This window comes from Dendrobium catenatum, unplaced genomic scaffold, assembly GCF_001605985.2.
Source record: "Dendrobium catenatum unplaced genomic scaffold, ASM160598v2 fragScaff_scaffold_1539, whole genome shotgun sequence".
Lineage (NCBI taxonomy): Eukaryota > Viridiplantae > Streptophyta > Magnoliopsida > Asparagales > Orchidaceae > Dendrobium > Dendrobium catenatum.
Genome location: NW_021320001.1, coordinates 642419 through 656025, shown reverse-complemented (window position 1 = coordinate 656025; position 13607 = coordinate 642419). Strand labels below are relative to the sequence as shown.

The following is a 13607-nucleotide window of genomic DNA, read 5'->3' as shown; positions in this document are numbered from 1 at the left end:
AGGGGAATTAAAACTCACCATGTCATATTTTTATTTTGTACTGGTGCTGTGTACCGCTGTGTACTAAGTGATGTGTGATGCATTCTGATTTGCCTCTGGATGATCCGGTGACCGCATGGAATAATTTCTCTGTTTCGACAGAGCTAAACATAGAACAAGACAAGACCATTACACGTGTAGTCCTAGTATTGGATAATAGAGATAATGCTTAAAGGGTACACATGTATAGATATAATAGGATAATGCTTTATTTATATTCTAATATTTCCCCGCAGGCTGATGGATCCGAGGTGACCATTAGGTTGAGTCGAAGTTGCTAAAAATGTGGTGTTGACAAAGGCTTGGTAAGTATGTCAACGATCTTATCAATCGTGCTAATGGGAAGAAACATATGATATTCTGTTGGATGTGTTCACAAACAAAGCGATGATCGATCTCGATGTGTTTGGTCCTAGCATGAAAAATGTGATTATTAGCGAGAGCAATGACAGAAGTATTATCACAGTGTAAATCAGTTGGTTGATCCAACTTTATGTCAAAATCAACTAAAATGCGACTCAACCATATGATTTCGGCTATAGTAGCTGCCAGAGCCCTGTATTCTGATTTTGTTGAAGAACATACTAGTGTATGTTGTTTTGTAACCGTCCAAAAAGTGATAGTTTTGCCAAGAAAAGAATAATATCCAGATGTGATTTTCCTTGATATCCTGCCCAATCAGCATCCGAAAAAGAATGGAGATTGAGCTCATTTTTTTACCATAGGAATGTCGAAGTGTTGTGTTCCACTAATGTAGCGAAGAAGACGTTTGAGAAGGAGAAGGAAAATGTGCTTTGAGAGAGGATTGTGCATTTGTTGAGGAATATATTGAAGGTTTGATCTATGCCAACAGTCAGTCGCTGAATGCCCTTTCTTGAGGTATATTTGATAGATCATAGAGAAAGCAGCCCACGATCGAGTAGCAGGAGCTGTAGTGGGAGGATAGCAACCTCTAGTTCGTCGACCGCATCCTCTGGGCGAATACAAAAGCCATTGTCGGATTGATACCTGAGGGATTGCGAGATGCATCCACGACAAGATTTATTTCTTTACTTAAAAGTAAAGAATATAGATTGTTAAGTCTTGCAGGATTAAGCATTGTGCGAATAGAGGTTTTAAAGGATTGATAGGATTGCAGCAGACCATTCAATAGGATAATGCTTTATTCATATTCTAATTGCTCTAACGCAAAACTAGTCAAAATATTAAAAGTAATTGTTTTGATCACTAATAATATGTGCGCATAAATGATATTTGGATTTTGTTCAAACTTTGATCTAAAATTGCTCGAACATACTCAAAGGCAAATTCATACCTCATTCCAACAATGTTCTTCGATCCATGCTTGACCAAGCTCAAATATACAATCATGATTTGAATAAGGTTTGAACATAATTCTCGCATATATATTAACAAGGTGATTTAAATAAGATATAATCATGTCTTCAAATAAAATTGAAATATGGATTAGACAATATTTGAACACGGAACGATCAATATTTAAACATGTTCAAACCATGTTCTAATGTGATTTATAATGTTCAAACAAAGATTAAATTATACATTGATGTATCATTTTTCTACAGGTAAATTAAATATTAATAATCTTATATAATATTGGAGAGAATTGGAAGAATACATGTAAGTTAGTTTGGCTTGGTTTGGGACTATTTTCTTGTTGTTTTATAAAGCAACTTTTTAGTATAAAAATTTTAATTTTTGTACTAAAAAGTTACTTTAAGAAGCAACAAGAAAACCGTCCCAAATGAAACCTAAGTCTCAGATCGATCCACTTTTTTAACCTCTAAGACCCGTTGATGCTAGTAAAGACCTCATCACAACCTGCTCGTTTCCTTTCGAGCGGGATTCATCTAAATACTTTCTCGTCTTAGATCCATCACCAAATTTATTATAGTCAGGGTTTTCATCATTAGAGTTGAGTTGGATGGCATATATATATAAATAATGAAAATTTAGATATTGAATATATAATTAATAAATATTTTAAATGTAATGTAAGTAAATGACTAATTTTTTTCTTTAATATATACTTATTTTAACTTATCAAGGGGTTTTCTTCCTTGAACGCTTTGAGTCCTTGAACGCTTTGAGTCGAAATAAAATTCGAACCCAATGGAAACCAAAGCGCGAACCCATATAAGTATATAACTCAACCAAAAATATTATTTTCCGCAACGAGCTGCGCGTCGCCACTCTGCTGCAAATTTGTTTCTCGAATAAGTTTTGCTAAATGTTTGTCGAATTCGCAGTCGATTCCAAGTTTCATTAGGTACCTGAATCGATCGCTGTTTTTGTTGTCTATCTTGTCTTTGATTGGAATCTGTTGCCTTCTTCTCTCCCATCTGTTTTTATTATTTTTTATTTTTTCTTTTGAGCAGATGAGTGGGTTTCCCTGGTCTGGATCGTATTGATGCGTTCTTACTAGTTGCTTTCATTTATTTTATCTAAATTTTGTTCGATTTTCATTCTGCCCTAATTCTATTGGTTTGACCTGATTGGGGTTTCCTTGGATATGGAGTTATTCTACTTGATTTCCATAAGTTCTCCGTCATTAATAGGTATGTTTTGGTTCGCGTCAACACAAAATGATGTAGAGTGCAGTTCAAAGATGGAGGTCAGCCGGGGCTTTTGCGAAGTCTGATAGCATTGCCGTATGCTATCAGCAATTGACATGTTGGATGGTAGCCTGATGGAGTTCATTCCCGTTATAAACTGTTGAATTTAATGTTCCAATTCATGAATTAAAAAATCTAAATGGGATTTACCAAAAATCACACCGGAAGTTTTTAAAGATTTGCCTAAAGTTGCTAAATTTTGTTTAAAAAATAAAAAATTACATGTTTCTTAAGTTTTTTTGAAGGGTCCCGGGTTTTCAATTTTCTAAAATGATGAGATATTGGTTAGTTAAACTAAGGCTTCTCTTTTTTTTTTTTTTTTTTTTTTTAAAGGTTCCTAGCATGCCATTTGAAGCTCTTATCATTCTCAAGAGAACGTAGTTGATTGCTAGGCTAACAAAGTATCCCATTTGGTTGGTCCAGATATCTTTGCCCATGCCCTTTTCTTGCTTAAGCCTCGGTTGTTCGTCTGAGACATATACTTTTCTTCATTGAGGTATATGCCTTAAGGCAGTTTGAGGCCCTGCCCGATCAATTTCATTTTTATTTTCAGTTCGGAAGAGTCGAGAGCGCTTATTAAATTTAGATTTAGGGTTTCATCGGTTCGAAATATTTGTTCCAATATTCACCCTCCTTTTGCAGTTCACAACAAAGGAAACACTCTCTCAGTTTCGTGTGCACAGCTTCAGCCTCGCCAACTTCGTCTTTGACTACTTTGGTTTTGACTTCTTCGGCCTCGCTTTGTATCAGATTGAGTTCTTCGTGATGAGGTAAAGATCTATCTTCCCTTTTGAGCCCGTGTAGGCTTCGACATCTTCGTGAGAAGCAATTATGAAATTAGTTTAGAAATCAAATATCTCTTTGCTGCTTGCCTTAGCTGCAGCTTGTGGGTGTAATCCTAATTATTAGTTTACAAATCCATATCTCCTTGTTGATTGGATTTTTTTTGTTTAGATGCATGAATGCCCATTCCTTCATTTAGGATACAATTGATACCCTTTTATGAGAATTTGTTTACTTTGCCTAGAATTGTTCCCAGTTAGTTTCTACTTTGGGCTAGTAGCTACAGGAATTTATGACTCACTAGCGAAAATTTCATTGTATATTTTGAAAAAAATTGGCGCCCACATCATCAAGACACTTGGAACCAAATCATGGTGAGATAAGATCCTGATAATATTTTATGAGTTATTTATAATTTTTTAGTACTTTAATTGTCCCGTTTTGATGCGTACGCCTTGATCTGCCTCGAGGCTTATACCTCACTTTGCTAAGAAAAAACACCTCGATTCTCAATATCTCCTTTTTAAACCTTGATAGATATAATGGCACTTGCCAAAATTTAAGACCATTTGTTGTGCCATTGAAAATTTGAATTCCCTTAGGATGGCCTTTAACTACATCATTACATATATGGATTGTACCATAAATCTACATTTCTATATCAACACATAATTTGGCCACTTTAGTTTATTTCTTACTCTTCTATGTGGCTTAGTTAACTCGCATAAATATGCAACTCATGTATGGATTATCTATCATCAATTTATCCATCATAGTTTGCATCAAAAAGATTTCTACATTGAGATGCCATTCTTACTGTATAATAGTCCTTTCTCTAGTGATGTTTTTATATGTTTGAGGATGCCCAAAATAACTTCCTTATATTTATATTTGGGAAATTGCATGTGTTGATTCATAACTCCTACTACAAAGGAGATATCTATCATATGAACAACATGATAGATTAATTTACTAGCCAACCTACGATAATGAGCTAAAAATTTCCTCTTTAGTAGTAGCAATATGAGTGTTAATTCAGAGTTATCAAGTTTGCAATCTAACATACTAGTTTCTTGATTGCTCAAGTTATTGAGGGGTTCACTTTGGTTTGGGAACGCGTATGTCCAAAGCTATGAGCTTGCAGACTTTTTTCTTATCGTCCCTGAAAAGGTGAACAGTTTTCTCAAGAAAGTCAGTGACATTTTTTTTAGCCCAGAAAACTTATTTTTTGTTGGCAAATTTTATTCATAAAAAGTATAAGGGACAGCCCCAAATCTTTAGTTAGATTTTTTTTTTCAAATAATAATGTTTTATTTCTATGATCACTTTTTAATTGCTCTCTATTAGTGAAATGTCATTTATATAGATGTCCAAGATAATAGTGATAGGAAGTGGATGCACTTCTCACAAAAATCAGTGGATGAAACATGAAAAATTTGGAAGAATGACCCAAAATAATTTTTATTGAAAGAACTATAAAGAGAAATGCAAGATACAATTGGATCTTCAATTGAAGAGGAAGATCCAGCTCTCCCAAATTCCTAGCCGCTGGCTAGAGCCAAGATAACCTAAGAATAAACTAAATTCAGCAAACTCCCGAAACATAATCTAAAATCACCCCATAGTTAGCCTTAAATAGGCTCCCATATTTCCCTCCCAAATTGGCCCTATTTCCCTAAATAAATTCCTCTCATATTTGAATTCAAATTATATTTATTTTCCTAATTAATTCCCTCCTAATTGTAATCAAAACATTCCTAAACAATGCCCCCTTAATTACTCCTCATTTTCCCTAAATAATTTCCCCTTAGATTTTGAATTCAAATTAGATCTCTTGCCCTAAATAATTCCTTCTTAATTGTAATTAAAAATTTTCCTAAATAATTCTCTTTGATTAAGAACCTTCATAAATAGTTCTCTTGATTAGGAAACTTTTTAATTCCCTCCCAATCAAATTGGCCTGTCCATCAATACTACCATTCCAAAGTGTCACATTGTCCTCAAGGTGGAACAAAAGAATTGTTGAAGCACTGGATTAATAACACTAGACTAAAAAGTGGATTGTCACTAGGTCGAATGATCTTTGCGTCCAGCACCTCCCTGATCAATCTCTCAATCTCATCCTCCTGTAGTTGGGGACAATGTTTAAAATTGCGTATTCGGGTATTGAGGCGTTTTTCATTCGTGAGGCGAGGCGTAAGCCTCAAGGCGTTTAGAGGCGTAAGCCTCAAAATCAAAAGATTGCGTAAACATAAAATGATAAATTTTTTAGAGCCCACAGTAATTTTAAACCATGGTTGGGGAGAATGGTATGGACGAACATTGATAAGTGAGACTTTGTCCTTTGAAGTGCTAGCTTGCTCGTGTTCCCACGGTGGAAGCAACCCATGAATTGGCTGGAATGCCTCTCAATATTCCTATAGGAGCGGTTGAACCATATTAAGTGTTTTTTATCTTCTCTCATCTTTTTTCCCTTCCAAACTTTGCAGTTTCATAAACAATCATGCTCCACCATTTCCCCTCCTTAGAAGTAGTTCCAAAGAAGGCATCTCATTTTCTTCCCCCAAAATTTCCACATCTTGATTCTCCCTAATTATCCCTATATTAGGATTTCTCCCATTTTCTTGTCCGGTCAACGATGCTCTCACTTCTGATATTGTTAGTTTTGTTGGGCCCTCAAGCTGCTTCTTTATCATCTCCTCCATAATGACTAATTTCTCATCGATCTTCTTGTAGATGGCTGAAAATTGCTTTTCAAAATCTGAAATCAGATTTTAATTGTTCGATCTCTCTTTTCAACACTTCTTCCTTTCTTTCCGCCATATGGATCTAGGCTCTAATACCAACTTGATAGGAAGTGGATGCATTTTTCACAAAAATTAGTGAATGAAACACGAAAAAATTGGGAAGAACGCCACGAACAATATTTTTCGAAAGAACTATAAAGAGAAATGCAATATACAATTGGAACTTAATTGGAGAGGAAGATCCGGCTCTCCCAAATCCTTAGCCGCCGACTAGAGCCCGTGCCCAAATAACCTAAGAATAAACTAAATTCAACAAACTCCCAAAACGTAATTTGAAATTACCCCATAGCTAGCCTTAAATAGGCTTCTATAATTTCCTACCAAATCAGTCCCATTTCTCTGAATATATCCATCTCAGATTTGAATTCAAATTAGATTTATTTCCCTAATTAATTCCCTCCCAATTGTAATTAAAACTTTCCTAAACAATTACTGCCACGACCCGTCCCGGATGCTCGATCTAACGAGGCGGGTACGAAAAGTCGGACGATAGTACATTTCCAAAAGTGTAAATTTACTCATCATCAAAACTTTTACAATAAACTGAAGAGCCCCTAAACAAAAAAAAGTTGTCACAATTACCCTTTAATTCCTCCTCTTTTTCCCTAGATAATTCCCTCTTAGATTTTGAATTCAAATTAGATATCTTGCCCTAAATAGTTTCCTTCTAATTGTAATTATTTTTTTTTTTCTAAATATTTCTCCTTTGATTAAGAACCTTCCTAAATAATTCCTTTTTTATTAGGAAACTTCCTAATTCCCTCCAAATAAAAGCGGCCAGCCCATCATAGAGCTAGATGAAGTGGCACTAATTGTTGATTGCCTGACATGTGAAAAGATACCAAAATTTAAAATTTATGATGTAATAGAAATAATAGCTGCAGGATTATATGACGAAATGACATGGGAGACAACCACCAATGCTTATGAGTTTTGGATTAGACAATTATAATTCTCCTGAGAAAGACGGGCAAACCTAGAAGAGGTAGTGGGATTGAAAATTCCAGTGGCAATTACAAATGGGCCATAAGCATGCTGCACAGTGGAAGTATAGCCAAATTTGGCCCATCAATTCTCAAAGATGATTAGTATGAAGACAATGAGAGCCAATGGACAATGTCTTCCCCCCTTTATTATGGCTACTATCTGTCTGGCTAATTCGACCACCACAATGCAGCATAGCAAGGGTAGACTGTTTAATCATCAGCGAGGAGGGATTAAGAACTTAGTAACTTGAATTTTAGAGAGCGGTTTCAAAGTTGATGATTGCATAATTTTCTGTCATTTGAGATTGTACATGTTAAAATGATAGATGAAGCCTAGAGAGAAACTTAATAATAAGGAACTCAATTTATTTTTGCCAGAACGTCAAATCAATAATAATGGACAAGAGTAGCTCTTATACTTTCTTATTTCTAAATTGGCAAATCATTTAGCTAGAGAGGAAATATGTCTGAGTAAAGGGTATCTTGGGATATTACTTTTTTGGAAGTATGTGGAGTAAAGAAAATCTCATATCGTCTTGGTTGTATCTTGAAACTTGACAATAGTGGCAACAGAGGGTTCATTACTATTGAGCAAGCATATGAGATCAACATAGTATGAAGTTTTGTATTTGGCATTGTTTATTTGTTTGAGAGACGGAGAGTTGAGATGACCAAGTTTCTCATAAAATTCCATAAGAAAACAATATACTCAAAATCATAAGAGATAGTTTGATGCTATTAAGTTTGATAGATGTACTAATAATGGATGAAGGTTTCATCTTCAGGAGAGTTATAGAGGAAGACATTGACATATACTCCACAAAGAGAACATAATAGAGAAGGGAATGTTTGGGGAAATTATAGATTTAGGCGCAGGCATGGGTGAAACTTTGCATGAGCGTAGGCTAAATGTGTCCTGGTCTTTTAGGATAAAAAGACTAGAACACTTTCATGCCCTGTATGCTTTTTCACAAAATAGAGAAAGTACATGCAATTTTTTTATAAAACTTCCAATTCACATTTTAAAGGCCTATGTAAAATCTCAACCTAATACCAGGGTAATTTTAAAGAGCCACAAGGAGTCAATTTGAAGATGCATATTGTACTGAATTCTGGGTGATCATTTGCATTTGTTGTTATTGCGTGTTGTACTGAATTCTGGGGGATCATTTGCATCTTATCAATTTTCCTTGCTCCTAAGGAAATTTTGGTCGCTCTTGGACATTCTTAATTATTCTAAATCGTCTTACTACCTTAGTAAAAATTGGTTCAATAGATATTATCTGCTCAAACTCCTATACATTTATTACTCTGCGTTCTACTCTGGGGTTTACTGCAAGTCTAGATTTGCATCTCCACCTTATTGCCTGTAGAGTGATGTGGTTCCAGGTTCCATTTAATAAACCGGCTCATGGGGGAATACGGGATCGTGTAACAACGGCCTGCCACCGTGGCCACTCTTGCTGTCTGGACGCTTGCCACCGTGGCCACTACACTGGAAGACTTTTCTACTCTCCACTACTGCTCCTAACAACTTCATCATTAGTTTTTGCTTAATCCTTAGTTATTTTCAATATTGCCATTGTTAATTTCTCTTGTTATTGCCTTTCGATGAGAGAAGGCACAATAGTTTTTACCACTTAATGAAATCAAGCTATCGTTACTGTTCCATTGCTTAAACCTTTGGAAACAGGGTCTTCGGTTGCAGGTGTTCGTGAAGGTTTCCGATCAGGTTCCACACCATCTGGTATCAGAGCCAAGCGCGAACAGGCACCGTGATGGCCGAAACCAGCCACAGAGCCGCTCCTGACGATGATCGGAGCTCAGATGATTGGAGAACCGCCGTTAACAGCATCTCCAGAGAGGTAGCAGACCTCGCTGCAGAATTTAGGCGTTTCACAGTAGAAACGAAAAGGGAGATCCAAGGATTGCGGCAGCACAGTGGCGTACACACTGAGATCCCGCGCATAGCCCGTGAAGACGTTTCGCCAGAGCAGCGTAATCGGATGACTGCCGAAAGAATGCCGAGGAGAATTCCTACAGCATATTTCGATTATTCGGATTCGGATGCTGATGATGGGCAACAAGGAGGATTCGAACCCTTCAAACAAACCGACCGTGGTTTTGGGGAGAGATTGGGAGCCCGACCGGCGAGAGACAGAAACTCTAACCACCACGGTGAGTTTCGTGTTAAACTTGATATTCCGTTCTTTGAAGGGCGACTCCACATCGAAGACTATCTCAACTGGGAGAGGGCGGCCGAAACTTTCTTCAATTATATGGAGATACCACCTGAGAAACAAGTGAAGTATGTTGCCTGTCAGCTAAAGGGTGGTGCCAGTGCTTGGTGGATGCAATTACAGCAGAACAGGCAACGAGAGGGAAAGGGCTCCGTTCGAAACTGGTACCGCATGAAGCAAATGATGAGGGGCCATTTTCTTCCAACGGACTATGAACAAATGTTGTATCTTCAATACCAGCATTGTGTACAAGGCGCACGATCCGTTAGTGAATATACAGAAGAATTCTACAGGCTGAGTGCGAGGAATAACCTGCGGGAATCAAACAACCAATTGGTTGCCCGGTATACTAGGGGATTGAAGGACTCATTACAGGATAAGCTGCAATTAAACTCATTATGGACCCTTTCACAGGCGGTGAATTTTGCGCTGAAGGCCGAGCTGCAGTTGTCCAAACAGTCCAAGAACTACTCCAACAGACGCCAATTTCTTGATCAATCCAGTGAATCTCGCCAGTATGCACAGCCCAAGTTGACGTCGCCAACGTCGTCAAATCAGTCAGCCCCTGTACCCGACAATAAGGCGTCAGCTAGACCTCGACCACCCCCTCGAGACAACCCTTATGCTAAGCCGACAACTCTGAAATGTTTCCGATGTTTCCAGCCCGGCCACAAGTCGAACGAGTGTCCGACAAGACCACAACTTCAAATTGTGGAAGGAGATAATGAAGAGGGAGTAGAATACAACTCGGATGCAAATGAAGACGTTTTTGAAGAACTTACACCGGATGAAGGAGAAGCCGTCGTCTGCATTCTGTAACGGCTATTTTTAGCGCCTCATCAACCCACAACGTCCCAACGAAATGATATCTTTCGCACTCGTTGCACCATCGGAGGAAGAGTGTGTGAATTGCTAATTGACAATGAGTGTACAGAGAATGTGGTATCCCGATCTTTGGTACAAGCTCTGCAGCTGAAAACTACAAAGAACCCGCAGCCGTATAAAATTAGCTGGGTCAAGAAAGGGGTTGAAATCTCTATCACTGATATGTGTAGAGTCAATTTCTCGATTGGGAAAAGTTACATCTGCGAAGTTCTTTGTGATGTCATTGACATGGACGTATGTCACCTCATCTTGGGCCGACCCTGGCAATATGATAATGGGGCTATATACGATTGTCGTCAGAATACCTATTCGTTTGAATGGAAAGGGCGAAAGCTGAAGTTACTGCCACATATCGCAGCACCTCACTGCAATGTGGCAAAAGACAAGGCTGTTCTTAATATCGTCTCAGGCGCTGCTCTATTAGCTGATAGTAATCCTTGTATATATGCTTTGGTGTCTGTCGACCATGGCCCCAATCAAGTGCAGACGTCCAGGCCACCACAAATTGACGAACTACTTCAGGAGTTCCAGGACATTATGCCTCCTGAGCTGCCACCCGAGCTGCCCCCAATGCGCATGACCCAACATCAGATTGATCTGGTTCCCGGAGCCAATTTACCAAATCTTCCACATTATCGTATGAGTACAAAGGAACATGAGCTGCTGCAAGAAATGGTTGACGATTTGCTTAGACAGAAGTTGATCCAGCCCAGCCTGAGCCCATGCGCAGTCCCAGCTTTATTAGTGCCCAAGAAAGACAACAAATGGCGCATGTGTATCGATAGCCTAGCTATCAATAAAATCACTACAAAATACAGATTTCCTGTACCGCGCATTGAAGACATGTTGGACAAGCTCGCCGGCTCTCGCGTGTTCTCCAAGCTCGACCTCCGCAGTGGTTACCATCAAATCCGCATCCGGCCCGGAGATGAATGGAAGACGGCGTTCAAGACCAATCAAGGATTGTTCGAATGGCGTGTCATGCCATTCGGATTGTGCAACGCTCTGGCAACTTTTATGCGCTTGATGAACGAGGTACTCAAGGATCACCTTAATCGTTTTTGCGTTGTTTATTTCGATGACATCTTGATCTACAGCTCGTCCTTTGAAGATCATATCAGACACCTTACTAAGGTGTTACAGGCACTTAGGGAACACCATCTTTATTTGAATTCATCTAAGTGTGAATTTGTTACAGCGCAAGTTTATTTTTTGGGTTTTATTGTTTCGGCTGATGGAGTAGCAACCGACCCACGCAAGATCTCTTCCATTCGCGACTGGCCAATCCCTCGCACCATGTTCGACGTCCGCAGCTTTCATGGACTCGCTAATTTTTACAGACGTTTCATTCGGGGATTCAGTATCATAATGACACCAATCACAGACTGCTTGAAAGCCAAACAACTACGTTGGAATGAATCCTGTCAGCGAAGTTGGGACACCATAAAGGAAGCCTTAAGCTCCGCACCTGTTCTAGCACTCCCGAACTTCGACCTTCCGTTCCAGGTAGACACCGACGCATCCACAGTCAGAATTGGCGCGGTGTTATCCCAGTCTGACCGTCCCATAGAGTTTTTCAGTGAAAAACTAAGCACTGTGAGGCAAAAATGGACAGTGTACAAGCAAGAGCTCTATGCTGTCGTTCGTGTTTTGAAACATTGGGAGCACTATCTACTCCACCAGGACTTCATTCTGAGTAGTGACCATAAGGCGTTACAGTTCCTTAACAGTCAGAAAACCATCAATCGTATGCATGCTAGATGGATCATTTTTTTTGCAGAAGTTCACCTTCGTGTTGAAGCATAAATCTGGAAATCAGAACAGGGTTGCTGATGCTCTCAGTCGGCGCACCGCACTTGTCACTCAGCTCCAAACTGAATTAACCGGCCTTGAATGTCTCCAAGAGCTCTATCCTGAAGACCCAGATTTTGCCCTTCCTTGGCAGCAATGTATGGCGTCACAACCAGTTGCAGATTACTCTGTTTGCCACGGGTACCTCTTCAAAGGGAACGCGCTATGCATTCCTGAATCATCCTACAGGCAACAGCTTATCAAGGAAGCTCACGCAGGCGGATTGGCTGCTCACCTGGGTCGTGAGAAGACGATCCAACAGCTCAAGGCTAGATTTTTCTGGCCTAAAATTCATCGAGACGTCTCCCGTTTCGTCGAGCGTTGTGCTGTTTGTCAGGAATTTAAAGGTAACAAACAAAATGCCGGACTGTATACGCCTCTGTGGGTCCCTGACTCTATATGGGAGGACATTAGTATCGACTTCGTATTGGGATTACCACGAACGCAACGGGGAGCTGATTCCATAATGGTCATTGTTGACCGTTTTTCAAAGATGGCACACTTCGTCGCATGCCGTAAGTCCCTTGATGTCGTCAACATCGCTCGCTTGTTCTTCAATAAGATCGTGCGCCTACATGGACTTCCACGGAGCATAACTTCAGATCGGGATGTCAAATTTGTTAGCCATTTTTGGCGTGAATTGTGGAAGCGCCTACACACCTCCTTAAACCTTAGCTCTGCTTATCACCCCCAGTCTGATGGACAAACGGAAGTCGTTAATAGGACACTTGGCAATATGTTGCGTTGCCTCGTACAGCACCAACCGAAACAGTGGGAAAATTCATTAAGCCAGGCGGAGTTTGCTTACAACTCTATGCCTAACCGGTCAATTGGACAATGTCCTTTTGCTATCGTCTATACTAAGGCTCTGAATCACTTATTTGATATAGCTATTCTTCCCAAATGTGCTAACAAGTCTGCTACAGCTTTGACAGATCAATGCCAATCTGTTTTCGATGAAGTCCGTATGAAACTCATCACGTCCAGTTCCAACTACAAGAAAGTCGCTGATCTACACCGTCATCATGTTTCTTTTCAACCCGGTGATCTAGTACTCATACGACTTCGCAAAGACCGTTTTCACACCGGTGCCAATTCAAAATTGAGCCCTCGCAAATTTGGCCCCGTTCCTATTCTCAAGCGTATTAAAGACAATGCTTATGTCGTCGATCTATCAGACACCATGCATACTTCCAAGACCTTTAATGTCTCAGATCTCTTTCCTTATCACCCCCCCGATGATACAGGTAGTTCACATATTCAGGTGGAACCTGAATTTTCTATAGCAGGAGGTACCTGATGTGGTTCCAGGTTCCATTTAATAAACCGGCTCATGGGGGAATACGGGATCGTGTAACAACGGCCTGCCACCGTGGCTAC

At 39.4% G+C, this 13607-nt stretch overlaps 1 protein-coding gene across 5 annotated transcripts in view; it reads left to right on the top strand.

Annotated features, from left to right (window-relative positions):
- The first annotated feature begins 2179 nt into the window (after positions 1 to 2179).
- LOC110094326 (solute carrier family 35 member F5) overlaps positions 2180 to 13607 on the top strand; it is a 13726-nt gene continuing 2298 nt past the window's right edge. The window contains exons 1-3 of one of the 5 annotated variants that reach the window (XM_028700494.1): positions 2232 to 2329; positions 3099 to 3171; positions 3318 to 3445. The gene's annotated coding sequence lies outside the window, so the exon portion shown is untranslated. Of the gene's footprint in view, positions 2330 to 2421; positions 2619 to 3098; positions 3172 to 3317; positions 3446 to 13607 lie in introns of those variants that run through there. The other 4 variants (XM_028700493.1, XM_028700495.1, XM_020819535.2 and 1 more) reach the window with 4 other exon arrangements.